The sequence below is a fragment of the Oryctolagus cuniculus genome, chromosome 2 (assembly GCF_964237555.1).
Source record: "Oryctolagus cuniculus chromosome 2, mOryCun1.1, whole genome shotgun sequence".
NCBI classification, from domain to species: domain Eukaryota; kingdom Metazoa; phylum Chordata; class Mammalia; order Lagomorpha; family Leporidae; genus Oryctolagus; species Oryctolagus cuniculus.
Window position 1 is genome coordinate 57643759 of NC_091433.1, and position 16247 is coordinate 57660005.

General features: G+C 36.6%; 1 long non-coding RNA gene across 1 annotated transcript; it reads left to right on the top strand.

Moving 5' to 3' along the window:
* The first annotated feature begins 8636 nt into the window (after positions 1–8636).
* Positions 8637–14002, top strand: LOC138848697 (uncharacterized). Its single transcript, XR_011386796.1, has 3 exons — positions 8637–8730; positions 10402–10436; positions 13656–14002. It is a non-coding gene; the product is annotated as an uncharacterized lncRNA (long non-coding RNA).
* The last annotated feature ends 2245 nt before the right edge of the window (positions 14003–16247 follow it).

Genomic DNA, 16247 nt, shown 5'->3' on the forward strand with positions numbered 1-16247 from the left:
AAGAAGGGAGGGAGGGAGGGAGGGAGGGAATGGGAAAGAGGAAGGAATATCATATTCTTTGAAATGTATGTATGAACTATATTGAATCTGTTAAAAGCTAAAAAACTGAAATAAATAATTAAAATCTTTAAAATAATTTTAAAATAAAAACCAATTTAGTCATTTCTATAAAATCATTTTCTAGTTATTTTTTAAATCAAACTCATCAAATTTGTAAAAAATGTGTTGCCTGAAGATCAACATATTATGCTTTTGTGAATTATTTCTGAGAAATCTTGGATTCCAAAATTATTATACCAATATTATGGTAATTCTAGGGTGTCCATAATTTTCCAGTGATTGTCAGGTTTAGTCAATTCATCTAGTTTAATGCTTGACATCCCTCAGTAATCTGTGAAATAAATTTAGTTCTGTGACAGAACATTCTTACGTAAATAACTGCTTAATCAGTAGTGGTTTAATCTGTCCAGTAACTTTATCCCAAAAGCATACACAAAAGATTGAATTTTCTGAGGAGCAAACAATCTCAGAGATCAGAGCTTCCAGTGGAGTTTGCACATTGCTGTCCTGTGAGCTCTGAGTCAATGCACGGCTTCAAGGAGTCACCACCAAGAATTCCATTTATTATCTGCTTCTTGTCACGTGAGTCATCCTCAATCACATACTTTTCTTAAAACAAATAGATTTGATCAGACTACTAGTCGAGATAGTAGGTGATATACACAGAATAAATTAACATTATTCATTCGACTGCCTAGTTATTTTTGCAAAACAGTACTATAAAATTCCCCATATTGTTTTCACTGGGTCACTGACCCTCCTATTATCTCTTATAATATCTGCATGTGCAAAGCATCTTGTAATACCTTTTGAAACAATAGCTACGTGTAAAGCTATTAAAGCATGCCATGTTTAGATACCATCTCTCTGTTGTATTGTCACATATGGAAATTACATGTAAAATATAACATCAAAAACAAGTCAGTTAAAAAACAAAGAAAGAAAAAATCTCTGCATGACAGAACTGGAGAGAGACAGAATGTTAAATCTGAGGGCTACAGCTATGCTGTTAAGTGCACATAAATTTCAGCGCTGTATTTTCCTGTCGAAATGATCCTTTTTACTTTAGTGCAATGCCATTGAGTATTGTTGCTAGACTATTCCCCTTAATGTCAACTTTGTCTGATATATAGTCATGCCACCACATTCTTTGGTTTAGCTTTGTGTGGTATATTTTGTTTGATCACATTACTTCCAGTTTATCTGTGTCCTTAAATTAAAAAATAGGTCTATTAGTTATTTTATGATAACTTTTATATTATCATTTTAGTCACTATGCATCCATGGTTTATAGGCATCTACCTTAAATGAGAATTTTACCACTAATGAGGGCTGGCATCAGGGCCCAGTTAAGCTGCCACCTGCAACACTGGAATCCCATACAAGTGTCAGTTTGAGTCCTGGAAGCTCCACTCCTGATCAGACTCTGGTAATGTGCCTTGGAAAGCAGAAGAGGCTAGTTCAACTGCTTGGGTCCCTGCCACCAACATGGGAGACGTGGATGGCATTCCAGGCTCCTGGCTTCGGCCTGTCCCAGTGCTGGTAGCTGTGGCCATTTGAGAAGTAAACTGGCAGATGGAATCTCTCTCTCTCTCTCTCTCTAAAAAATAAATGACTTTAAAAAAAGAAGTTTCTCACTGCCTATAAAATAACACAAAATTTATAATTTAGCTTTATTTATCCCCTTGCTCTTTTTATAAGTTTTGCTTTTACATCTTGTAAAACCGTAAGCATAATTTTCACAGAAACTAAGTTCACTTAAGTGGTTACTATTTTTTCATATTTCCCCACACGCTTGCCCTTGCTAAGATTCATTATTTTTGCCTAAAGTTCTACTTATTTATTTGAAAGGCAGAGTCATTCACACACACACACAAACACATACTAAGAGAGAGAAAGAGAGAGAGATCTTCCATTTCCATTTGTTGGTTTAGTCTCCAAAAGCCCACAACAGCTGAAGGTGGGCCAGGCAAAAGTCAGATGCCAGGAATTCCATCCAGGTCTCCATATGGTTAGTAGCCCTCTGAGTACTTAGTCCATCATCTACTGCCTCCCAGACGCATTAGCAGGAAACAGGATCTGAAGCAGAGCTGTTCCAGAGTGCCTACCCACATTTAGTATTCTTATAGTACAGTTCCAATGGAAACAGCTTCTCCATTATTTAAAAAAATTCATTGTCTTAGTAAAAAAATTTTAAGGCTGAGATTCAGCTCCTTGTTAATGTGCCTAGGAATGCAGCATAAGTTGGCCCATGTGCTTGGGGCCCTGCTACCCACATGGAAGACAGAAATGGAGATACAGGCTCCTGGTTTCCTACTAGCCCAAGCCATGAATTTTCTGGCCATTTGGGGAGTTAACCGGAAAAAAAAAATCACACTCTCTCCATCCCTCCAAAAATATCAAGGCTGACTTCTTTTCAAGACTAATAAATCGTTTTCTGGTTTCTATGGAAAATCTTATTGTTGCTCTTTTTCAGATAATATAACTTCCAAACCCATGAGTGTAAATTGTTGACTTTATCTTGGCTTTTTTAGGAGTTTAACTTTAATAGACTAGATACATTTTATTTGTTTTTATCTTGCCAAGAGTAATGAGACTCTTCAATTTGTGTCATATCTATAATCATATTGGGAAAATTCATGCCACTTAGTGTCTTCAATATTGTTTCTGTCCCTTTTTCTCTGTGTTCTCCTGCTGTCACTAAAATTACACAAAATACTCTATAATTCTTTAGAAGCAACAAAATACCTCCTAACAATTTTCATTAATGTTTTAAGTAAGTTTTCTCTCTCATATGGTGATATTTTATAATCAAACCTAGACTAGAAGAAATTCTTTACATAAAAATTATATTTTACTATGGCCATGTATTTTCAGATTTTCAACCCAGTACTTTTTTAGAAATTATATTTATTTGAAAGTCAGAGTTACAGAGAGGCCAAGGCGGGGGGTGGGATGAAGGGGAGGTCTTCTATCCACTGGTTCACTCCCCAAATGGCCACAATTGCTGGAGCGGGACCAATCCGGAGGCAGGAGTAGGAACCTCCCCCAGGTCTCCCACATGGGTGCAGGAGCCTAAGGACTCTATGAAGCCAGCATCTTCCACAGCTTTCCCAGGCCACAGCAGAGAGTTGGATCAGAAGAGGAGCAGCCAGGACTCTAACTGGCCACCCACATGCGATGCTGGCACCACGGGCTATGGCTTCTCCTGCTACTCCATAGCGGCCAGCTCCAACCCATACTTTTTAATACTATTGGGCATAATATTGCTACAAGGCAAGAGAAATACAAACTCGCTGTATAATTTTTTATATACAGATACAAAAAGCTTGTACAGATACAAAAAGTTTTTATTTTCTAATTTTGTTAAATGTAAAACAAATTACCATAATAATTGGCTAGTAGGCTAACGTGCCATACTGAAGTTGACTTTATCCTTAGAAGAGTCCTCGTTTTCTGTTTTTCTCTTCATCTCACAAGCCTGACCTGGATATTCCAGACAGAAAATTTACTATCATGTTTACAAATAATTAATTAATTAAGGATACCTCTATCTGTATCTCAATAATGAATTCACTGATTACTTGCCCCAATACCCCTATTTTCTTTTTTTTTTCCAACTTATCATCTTTCCTTTTTTATTGCTTTTTCTTTTTTTATGAATATAAATTTCCAAAAGTACAGCTTATGGATTACAATGGCTTCCCCCCATCCCTATTTTCTATAACTTTTTCCTTTCCCAAGCCTACTACCCTCAGGTTACATGGTCACCAGGACCGTTTGTGCTCTCTTTCCTCCACCAAAGCCTATGTTTAGGAAAATAATAATAAAATTTTCATTATGGTTAAAAAATTTTGAGATGCTTGACTTTGGAAACTTATTGAGCTCTTTAATATTATTGAGGAGTCTTACGAGCTTTTGTCAACTGGGTTAAATATATTGCTTTTTACCAAAGCCACACAAAAATCAAATAGAGCAATCAGAATTTCTCCTACAAGAAGTGAGATGTGCTGAGGGCACTTTAGCTTGGTAAGCTATTACTAGGAGAGTGGGGGTTAATCCAATGAGGCTCCAGTGGCTCTGAAGTGCCTCAACAGGCTATGGGCTGTAGCATCAAACTGCTTCAGATTTCATTCAGTGAAATAATTAGTAACACAACATATTCTCACAACACATGACAGAATTCTACTTATTGGCTATGCAGTTAAAAGCAACCATTGCACATATTCACAAGGAGACATGCAAATTAGTGTTCATTATAACATTGTAGGGTAGACATTAGATAATCTGACACTCTTTATTTTATTATATAAGCAATAAATACATCATGATGCATTTATAATTAATACATATACTGATTGATTTAGTGTGAAAGGATAGTGATATATTCTATACCAATTAATAGGGTAAGAGAAAATTCTACAACAATATGGTAAAGCTTAATTATGGTTAATTAAAAATCCTTTTTTTCAATTTTTATTTACTTAAAAGATAGAAAAAGACAGAGATCTCCCATTTGCTGGTTCACTCACCAAATACCCAAAGCAGCCTGTTTGAGCCAGGCCAAAACAAAGAGATAGGAACTCAAACTGGTCTCCTGTGTGGATGGCACACATGCAACTACTTGAGCCTTAACTTGCTGCCTTTCATGATATGTGTTGGCAGGAACCTGGAATTGGGAGCAGAGCTGGGATTTTAATTCAGGCAATCCAAAATTGGATGTGGGCATCCCAAGCAATGTTTTGACTGTTACCCTCAATGCCTTACCCATAAAAGTATATATTAAAATTATATTAACTTTTAAAACACTGTGGAAAGAAAAGAGAAAATTTTAAAAATTATATAATGTGTTAATATATATATTAATTAAAACATTATTTATTACAATTTAAATTAAGAATGATACACTTGTATTCATGGTAGAAGCTAATTCTGAGCACGGGGCCAGTAGCGCAATGGATATCGCATCTGACTACGGATCAGAAGTTAATTCTGATGAAGAAAGAAATCAGAGGAGTTAATTCTTGTAAGGAGATACAAATACTTTAAGAAGTTCATGGAGATCAGACATTTAGCCAAGCAGTTAAGATACCGACTTCTAAGCTAGCACTGTGGTATAGTAGGTAAAGCTGCCATCTTCAGTGCCAGCATTTCATATGGATGCCAGTTCAAGTCCTGAATGCTCCACTTCTGATCCAGCTCTCTGTTATGGCCTGGTAAAGCAAAAGAAGATGGCCCAAGTGCTTGGAAGAGACCTGGAAGAGGTTCCTGGCTCTTGGCTTCAGATCAGCTCAACTCTAGCCATTGTGGACATTTGGGGAATGAACCAGAAGATGGAAAGCTGTTTCCTCTGTCTCTCCCTCTCTCTGTCTGCATCTCTACCTCTCAAATAAATAAACCATTAAAAAAAATATTTACCTCCAATATGAGAACTTGGGTTTGATTTCCAGCTCTGATCCCTGATTTCAGCTTCCTACTGATGTATATTCTAGAAGGCAGTGACAATTGGTCAATTAATTGAGTTTCCTATCACCTCTTTTGGAAACCTGGATTGCATTTCTGGCTTTTGACTTTAGCCTGATCCAGTTCCAGTCATTGCAGTATTTTAGTCAATGAGTGAACTGACAGATGAGATCTCCTCTCTCTCTCTCTTTTAAATTATCTTTTAAAGTTTGTAGAATAATAGAATTAAAAGTACAAATTAATTTTGATACAAAACTATTTTAAAATCATGTGTAGTTTTTTTCATAATATATTTCCAAGTAATTTAAACAATTTTTGCACCATAATAATGTGTACTTATAATACATTTTTCATAAACTTCCTAGGGTCAATTAAATTTGTAATATTTCATTTATTAAAAATGCCATAAATATATATTGTATATACCTGAATGATAGGCTTATACAAGTAAAACATGCTAATATATCTTCAGCTGAGAAGTTTTTAAATTTTTAGTTAAAGCATGTTCATTTGGAGGGAAAAGAGGCCAGGCAATCTGACAAGTCTTCCTAGATATCAATTTTGGCTGACATCTCAAGAGTCAATATCAGGCCCACCAACTTCTGCTTGAAGGCCTTCAGGAAAAATCCGTTTCAATTTTATTGAGTCCAGGCCAGAAAACTGGGAAAGAAATTGGGAATATTAGTGTCAAGAGTTGTAGCCAAGAAAAAAATTCAGGATTCACCCAAAATTGCAGGTTAAAAAAAAAAAAAAAAAAACTCAAAAGCAATACACTGGGCTAATATCCATTAACAAATGTACTATAATTTTCTTCTGAAATACAATTTTTCTGTCTCCAGTGCTGTGAATTTTACCAAAAATAATCATGGTAAGATATTTATTTGTAAAGTAAGGTTATTTTCATTAAACTTGGCTTAATTTTTTGCCTGAAGTGTAGCAAGAAGTGATTGTCCAAACATGTAAGTTATTAACTATTCTTTAGTGGAAGTTTTAGTAAAAAATCTCATATTAGCCTTTTTCAAAAGGCTTTTTCAAACTGTTATAAATATTTGACTTCCCATCTCCTCAAAGTCAGAAACTGCCATTCTTTACCTAAGGCAAGGCCTGGAACACTATAAGAGAACTATGTAGACAAGGTATGAGGTCAGTTTCCTAGGAGCGTCTATTGATTTCTAAAAAACAAATTTTGTTTCTTTAAAGAAGTCTGGTCATATTTGGAAATATGGCATTCCAGTCACAGCTTTGATAATATAGCCAATGTTTCTGATAATATCCTGTTACAAAGAGAATAGATTCCTGTGAACTCAAGCAAATAATTATATTGCCACAAAATTAACAGTATGAATAGCTTCATGTGAACTTTCAAAGCATTTGGGTACTCTATGTAATTTCTCTAGGTCTATTCGATACCATGTGGGTAATATATAAACTCATATATGTTGGCACAAGATACAGCACATACATACCTAAAATACAGACTGACAGAAATAAATATCTGGTTTTCATTTTTAGATTTTAATCATAAGATGGATATAAAAATGCACAACATTATAAATACAATTGGATCCAATATAGAAAGCAAAGGCTTCAAAAATATACATACAGCCTGAATATCAGTTAGCAATTAAGTGAAAGTGACTACAGAGCTCATTTTTTAAAAATCCTATGAAATACTTAAGCATTTTATAAAAAATAATATAGCTAAGTATTTTATTATCTGGCTTTAGTCACAGCAAATAGCAAATATTTCTGGGCTTTTTGGTTTTTTTGAGAACAATTCCCAGTGAAATCTGCTTTTTGTAAGATTTAGAGGATTGTTTAATTTAGAGGATTGTTTAGAGGATTGTTTAATTTAGAGGATTGTTCACACCTCAAATGCATGGAGAAACAGCACAAATTTTGCCAAGAGTTTTGCTCTGTATCAAATAGATAAATCATGCAGGAAGACTTTAAATGATATGAAGACAAAATAAAATTTTAGGAACTCAATAATGTGAAAACATAGATGATATAGACAAAATTCAGAAGCATGTTCAAATTAACAGTTTTATTGGTCCTAAAAGTCTAAGATAGAAATTTAAGACAGGAAAATGTCTTGGGGATTGGTTCTGTGACTGGGAATTGAATCCAGGATCAATTCCAGCTATGGCAATATTTAATCTTTGTCTAAGATTTATTTATTTATTTGAAAGGCAGAGCCACAAAGAGGCAGAGGCAAAGGGGGAGAGGGAGAAAGGAGAGAGAGAGAGAGAGAGAGAGAGAGAGAGAGAGAGAGAGAGGTATTCTATCCCCTGGTTCCCAGAGACCACAAGGGCTGGAGCTGCTGCACTGATCCAAAGCCAGGAGCCAGGAGCTTCTTCCGGGTTTCCCAAGGGGTCCAAAGGCTTGGGGAGTCTTCTGCTTTCCCAGGCCATAGCAGAGAGCTGGATCTGAGGTGCAGCAGCTGGGACTCGAACTTGCGCCCATATGGGATGCTGGCACTGCAGCCGGTGGCTTTACCTGCTACACCACAGTACCGGCCCCCTTTTTTCCTTTGATTCACTGGATTTCTTACAGCTTAATTGGACCAAACTAATGAAGAACATCACCAAGATTACTTCAAATTTCCACAGAACTGTTGTCTGCGCAGTCTCCTATCCCCCTGCAAACTCTTTCAATTGTTGGTGTTTGAAGAGGGATTAAGGAGAGAATCCACAATTGTGGGGGGTGGGGGAGAGTCAAGAAATCCTTCCCTGTAATCTGTTTTTCAGAGTAAAGTTTTTACTATGCATACTCATCATTGGGAAAATAAGATTTGTAGAAATGTAACGCAATAGCAATAACTATTGTTCAAAAATTATATAATGTAGAAAAGGAATAGAAGGAAGGGAGAGTGGGAAATGATAGAAGATACATAGATAGATAGATAGATAGATAGATAGATAGATAGCTATAGATATAGATATGTCTATATGTGTGCATTGTGCTTTGAAACAATAGTAAGTATATGGCAAGTGTATTTTGTGAAGTCCTTCATAAAGGAGGATTTTCAGAGCCACTAGATGTCACCATCTGATAATTCTCTACAAAAAAATTCATGCCGTTTTTATTTCTCTCTGCGACAGACTTTCTATTCAGCCATTTTTTCCAAATACAAAAACAGCGAACAAATTGTATGCTATTGAAAATAATCGAATCCTGTGTAAGAAGATAAGCAATTCATTCAAGGTAGTTTTCTTTCTCCAGTCATAAGTTTAATGATATGTTTACCAGTGATGTGACTAGAAATACAGCCTCTCTCTCTCTCTATGTGTGTGTGCATATATATATATATATATACACACACAATAGGTATTATGCATAAATGCATGTATTTGTTTATGCATGTCCAGTTTCACAATGTACATTACCATCAAATAAATTGCTTAAAATATGTTTTTATCTCCTCACAGCCTATTAAGTATTTCTTTCCTCTTTTCAAGAGGGTATTTAATCTGCTGCATCACAGAAAAGAATTGATGGCATCTGATGTCTTATCCTGTTTTTACTCTATTCCAAAGTTAATCTCTTATACCTTTTATATGGATAGTTTGAGATACCTGTATCCTACTGAAGATCTATTATTTCCTTCAGAGTTTGAAGAGTATCTTGCCTATCATGCTGCAGGGTAAAAAAATCAATGAATTTGTGAATGAACTAATATCTGCATTGTGTTATCATGAAGAAATCATTTTGAAAACAAATCATCTCTCGAAACAGGCCATGAGTTTTTACGAAGGTTTAATGAACAATGTATATCATTACATTGCCTTAGGTTAAGGACATTAAGTACCCTCAAGTAGCAATTGGAATATTGATCTTTGCTGTTTCCCTAATATTACTGTCTCTCAACACCAAATTTTGGAGAAGGAGAGAACCAGATAGGGAGAAAGGAGACAGTGAGAAACATTCTGTCGTCATCCCAACCATGAAGGAGGCACTCATGTGAGATCTCCCAAAGCCTCCTACCTTCAGTTGAAAGAAAATATTATACAGTCTATGGATGTGTAGGAGGGACAAACTGAACTGGGGACTGTTGATACAAAGGTACTAAAGATTTGTTATGTAATGATTTCCTGTTGTGAGACAGCTACCATTGAACTCCACTGATTCTTCAGGTCTTTGCTGTCAGATTCTTTTTAATCCCAGTTAGGTCTCCCCTCTCTTCTGAAAAATTGCAGCTACAAACTGAGACTGTAAAACCTATTCATTTGACAAGAATCTATTCAGTCCAGCTGTTTGTGAGGCACTGTGTCAGGTTTTGTGGGGGGATACAAAGATGTTTTCAAAACAGTTTCTATTCCCAAAACTTAAAATGAATCATCTAAATAAATTACATTTTTAGTCTAAATACTCCATAATTCATTAGTGTGTTAAACCCATATAATACAAGTAGTCAGAGGACATTGAAGCATCTTACAAAAAATTGTTATCAATACACTTAATGTACAGATAAATCAAATCTTACCAGTTGATCTTTTTTAATATAAAGTAATTGGCATGCTTAAAAGAAATGGCTCACTCCAAGCTATGGGGTGAGCTGAAATTATATAACCATTTTTAACTACCATGCTGCTGGTATTCTGTTCTAACTCTTAAAAAAAATCTTGATTGCAACAATTTGTTAAGAAATATGTGCAATAGTAAATGTAAATTCGTAAGTGTGTTTTTCATTCAGTATCACTGTTAATAGGTTAGTGCTATAGGATAGCTCCTTTGTACCAATTCAGTAGAGCGGACTTTATTTCAGCCTGTCTCAGTAGAATATATAGGATCTATTCCTCTGTTTACTTCAAATGTATTAATTTGAAGCATTTTCCAACTTTAGCTACTTCCCCTCTTTCTCTATTCTGTCCTTAGTCAATGCATCAGGGAGCGGTGAGGCACAAGATCAGGTAAGTCATGTGCACCTGGACATTTTCTCCCTCTTGCTGGTGAATGGAATGCTGGCAGAAGATCTGTCACTCAGGCAGACAGAACAGATGGAGTGGGAAAATTTCTATGTACAGACAGCCCTGAGGAGCTGTGCGGAGAACATATTCAACAGACATCTCATTCTCAATCTGCCTTCATATTGTATTTATGACTTTGTGGAAAATGTCTGATTTCTTTAACTGAATGCTGAGCTGAATTACTTCACAAACTTTCATCCCAATCAAGTAAGAGCTTTTTGTGTACCATAAGAAAAAAAAAATAAGACTTCCAGAGCTTTCACATGGAAGCCTAAAAGTAAAACTTTATAGCTTTAACTTTACTTTTTGTGCATATTTTTGAACATTATGTTGAAAAACTGTTGGGGAAGGCTTTTCATTGTTAATATAATGAAAATGTAGGTTGGCGCCTTGGCTCACTAGGCTAATCCTCCACCTGTTGCGCCGGCACCCGAGGTTCTAGTCCCGGTTGGGGTGCCGAATTCTGTCCCTGTTGCTACTCTTCCAGTCCAGCTCTCTGCTGCGGCCCGGGTGAGCAGTCCTTGGCTCTGCACTCTCATGGGAGACCAGGAGGAAGCACTTGGCTCCTGGTTTCTGATCCGCGCAGTGCACCAGCCTTGCAACACACCAGCATAACAATGCACTGGCTGTAGCGGCCATTGGAGGATGAACCAACAGAAAAAAGGAAGACCTTTCTCTCTTTCTCTCTCTCTCACTGCCTAACTCTGCCTGTAAAAAAAAAATGTATATTCATATACATTTAAAAATAAATACAATAAATATAAGTATGTTACATAAATACAATAAATATAAATTCAGATAATGTGTGTATTCATTCAAGCTTATACACAATCATATATAATAAAATAGAGATGAAATGCTAGGTAATATATGCATAAAATATTTGGAAAAATAGTCAGCTATTAATATAAAGTTAAGCACCAAATCAGTTGGTTACTGGGCAGGAATAACCAAGCACACTGATTAGGAATTCATTTGATAAAGGTAGATCCTGTGACACTATTAATTTTATTCACATGCTTCAAAATCTCTGACAACTGGAAGAAATTTTCTTATATTTGCAATAGCTACTTGTATTTGTGGAAAAAAAATGATATGTATAGATAATACGATAGCTTTATAAGCCCTATAGTTCTCCCACAGAAATAGGGCATGACAAGACAGAGGTATAAGCCAATTAATTTACCAAATTTAATAATTAACTGATGTAAGCTCACATCTTAGGTGGGCTTTCCCAGATATTAAAACAAACAATCAAGAAAATAAAACCATAGCTACTTCCAAAGCCACAGTATTACTTTATATCTAATGACGCATGTCTTTTGTTTAAAGGAAAATATAAGTGATGAGAGGTAGAAGAGAAAGGAGGAAATCATACTTGACTTCACTAGTGCTAGTCTGTTCCCTTTTTGCCAGCTAATTGTATGGGATGTGACAGTTAGAGTGAGGAAGCCCGGATGAACACAACTGTAGGGAGTTAAATACTGGTTCTTGCTATGGATTATATCCCCACTAATCCCCAAAGTTAAATGCTGAAGCCATAACTTCCTACTTACTAGGGGTGGGCAATTAAAGAGTTGACTAACATTAATTGTGGTCACAAGAAGGGAGTCTTGATCCTATAGAACTAGTTCCCATAGGCAAAGAAGGGGCAACAGAACTCTTTCCCTGACACAAGAAGAGCCTATCTGCATGGCCAGGAAGAAAGCCCTCTTCAGAACCCAACAGTGTTGTTATCCGGATCTCAGCTTTCATCTCCCACAGTTATGAGAAAGCAAAATACTCATGCAAGTGTGCATTCTGTAGGCAGCCCATCAACTAGGCACTGCTGCACACATTTCTTAACACAAAAATGTCTGTGAAAATGAACAAAGAAGGAATGAAGAAAGAATCCGAATATACTTTCTAGTTAATTACCATCCTCCCATCCGTTTCCAGCAAATGCTGATCTGTTTTTGTCACTATAGTTTAACCAGTTCTAGGATTTCTTCTAAATGGAATCATACAATATGCAGTCTTTTATGACTAGCTTTTTCACTTATGTGCTTTTGAGGATCATCTGTTATTGTACCTATTACTAGCTTATTATTTATAGTGTTAAATATTGTTCCATTGAATGGCTGTACTCTAGCTGTTTCCCCAATCACCATTCAAAACGTATTTTGGTCATTTCCACTTTTGGTTACAATAAATCAGTTTCTATACACAATCATATTTGTATATTTGGGTAGACATATACTTTACTTGAAGACAAAATTGGAATTGGGTTATGGTATTAATTATGGTTAATTAACTATGGTTAATTTTTTGAAGGACTATTCAGACTGTTTTCCAAAATACTTGCACCATTTTAGCTGCCAGAAACATGTGAGGAGTTTAATTTCTCTACAACCTTGTCAATACTTTTTATCTGTTCTTTTTGGTTAAAGTCATTCTAGTATGTGGAAATTAGAATTCTATTGTAGTTTTATTTCACAATTCTTAAGTGCCCAATTAATACTGAGCATCTTTTCATACTTTGTTTTCACTTATAGGCTTTTTGGTGAACAATTTATAGATTTGTCTTATAATGGATGGGAGAAATTTATATATTTTAAATATAGTTTTTACTAAATATTTTTGAAAATACTTTTCCTGCCCATTTCTTGTCTTTTTATTTTTTATTTTTTGACAGGCAGAGTGGACAGTGAGAGAGAGAGACAGAGAGAAAGGTCTTCCTTTGCCGTTGGTTCACCCTCCAATGGCCGCCGCGGCCAGCGCGCTGCGGCCGGCACACTGTGCTGATCTGATGGCAGGAGCCAGGTACTTCTCCTGGTCTCCCGTGGGGTGCAGGGCCCAAGCACTTGGGCCATCCTCCACTGCACTCCCGGGCCACAGCAGAGAGCTGGCCTGGAAGAGGGGCAACCGGGACAGAATCCGGCACCCCAACCAGGACTAGAACCCCGTGTGCTGGCGCCACAAGGCGGAGGATTAGCCTAGTGAGCCGTGGCGCCGGCCTCTAGTCTTTTTATTATCAAGGCTTAAGAAAACAAGTTTTATTTTCTTATGGGCTTATTTAGCAATTTATCCTTCATGCTTTGTAATTTTGTATCTCACCTAAGAATCTTTGCCTAACAGCAGCTCAAATTTTTTTTTTTTTTTTTTTTTTTTGTCTTCTTACAGGCTTATAGTTTTAGTTTCTACATTTAAAAGCATGATGCAGCTGCCAGTGCTGTGGGTAAGGTCGCCTCCTGCAGTTTCAGCATCCCATATGGGTGCTGATTTGAGTCCGAGCTGCTCCTCTTCTTATCCAGCTCTCTGTAACAGCTTGGGAAAGCAGTAGAAGATGGCCCAAGTCCTTGGGTTCCTGCACCCACGTGAGTGACCTGGAAAAAGTTCCTGGCTCCTGGCTTCAGGTCAGCCCAGCTCTGGCATTTGCAGCCATTTGGGGAGTGCACCAGTAGATGGAAGACCTCTATCTTTCTCTCCCTGCCTCTGCCTCTCTGTAATTCTGCCTTTCAAATAAATAAATCGATTTTTTTAAAAAGCGCATGATTCCTTTTGAATTCATTTCGGACATGTGTGGGGTAAGAGTCAAATTTTTTGTTTGCTTATGAATAGCCAATTATTATTAAGACATTAGTTCAGAAGATTATTCTTTTTTCATTTAATTACATAATCATCTGTCAAAAATCAACGGCACAGGGGCTGGTGCTGTGGCATGCAGGGTAAAGCTGCCGTCTGCAGAGCCAGCATCCCATATGGGTACTGGTTCAAGTTCTGGCTGCTCTACTTCTGATTCAGCTCTCTGTTAATGAGCCTGGGAAAGCAGTGGAAGATGTTCCAAGTCTCTGGACCCCTGCACCCATGTGGGAGCCGGAGAAGAAACTCCTGGCTCCTAGCTTTCAGATCAGCCCAGCTCTGGCCATTATAGCCATTTGGAGAGTGAACCAGTAAATGGAAGACCTCTTTCTATCTCACTCTCTCTCTCTCTATCTTTGCCTCTGTAACTCTGCACAGTGGTTAAGATATCCCTTGGGCATTCACATCTTACTTTGAAGTACCTGGGTTTGAGTCCTGGCTTCCACCTTCCTGCTGATGCAGATTATGGTTGGAGTAGGTGTGTCCCTGCCACTCACTTGGGAGACCTAGATTGAGATCCTGGCTCCTATCTATTGCCTGGCCCAGTCCTAGCTGTTGTGGGCATTTGCAGAATGAACCAGTGAATGGAAGTTCCCTCTTTGCCTCTGTTTCTCTTTTTCTATTTGCCTTTTAAATAAATAAATAAATAAAAGTCAATTAACATATAAATTTGGATATATACCTGAGCATATACTGTTTCATTTATGTATATATCAGAAATTATATTATCTTAGTTAAGTTGGGTGGTAAGTTATGAAATCAAATTGTAAAACACTTTCAACAATTTTCTTACTCTGAAAATGTTTTAAAACTTTTGTGATTATTTAAATTTCAGAATGAATGCATCAACTTCTAGGAAACAAAAATCTGCTAAGACTTTGTGGCATAGTAGGTAAAACTTCTGCCTGCGTGCTGGCATTCTATATGGGCACTGGTTTGAGATCCAGCTGCTTCACTGCTGATCCAGTTCTTTGCTGTAGCCTGGGAAAGTAGTAGAAGATGGACCAAGTCCTTGGGGTCCCTGCACCCACCTGGGAGACCTGGAAAAAGCTCCTGGCTCCTGGCTTCAGATCGGCGCAACTCCGGCCACTGTGGCCAAATGGGGAGTGAACCAGCAGATGGAAGACCTCTCTCCCTCTCTGCCTCTACTTCTCTGTTTAACTCGACTTACAAATAAATAAATAAATCTTTAAAAAAAGGTTATATTTCATTTGCAAATCAGCTTACAGAGGTTGATATATAACAATACCATATTTCTAGCCATGAACAAGATATATCTCTGCATTTATTTGCATGTTTTAAAATATCTTTCAGAAATTTTTATAATTTTCAATGTAAAGGTCTTGCATTAATTTTTTTAAAAAATTATACCAAAGTATTGTTAGCTTTTTATGTTGTTATAAATTAATTTAAGTCTCAACTCCTGCTGTTTATTCCTGATCCAAATACTTTTTCTATATTGACTTTATATCCTGAAACCTTGCTAAATACAAGTATACATATTAACTTGACTGGACCAGAGGGTGCCCAGGTATTTGGTCAGATGTTATTTTGAATATGTCTATAAGGATGTTTGAATATTAAAATTTAACATTTAACCTTAACATTTAAATTAGTATATTGAGTAAAGACTGCCTTTTCTTTTTTTTTTTTTTTTTTTTTAACTTTTATTTAATGAATATACGTTTCCAAAGTACGAATAATGGATTACTATGGCTTCCCCCCCATACCGTCCCTCCCACCCACAACCCTCCCCTTTCCCACTCCCTCTCCCCTTCCATTCACATCAAGATTCATTTTCGATTATCTTAATATACAGAAGATCAGCTTAGTATACATTAAGTAAGGATTTCAACAGTTTGCTCCCACACAGAAACATAAAGTGAAAAATAATAGATGATTTTTTTTAATGATGATGAAATCAGATCAGACCTATTGTCATGTTTAATCCCAGTGAGAGTCAAGTTGGGAGTTGATAGTTTCTTTTCTTTCTTTTTTTTTTTTTTTTTTACAGAGGATCAGTTTAGTATGCATTAAGTAAAGATTTCAACAGTTTGTACCCCCATAGAAACACAAAGTGAAATATATTATTTGAGTACTCGTTATAGCATTAAATCTCAATGCACAGCACAT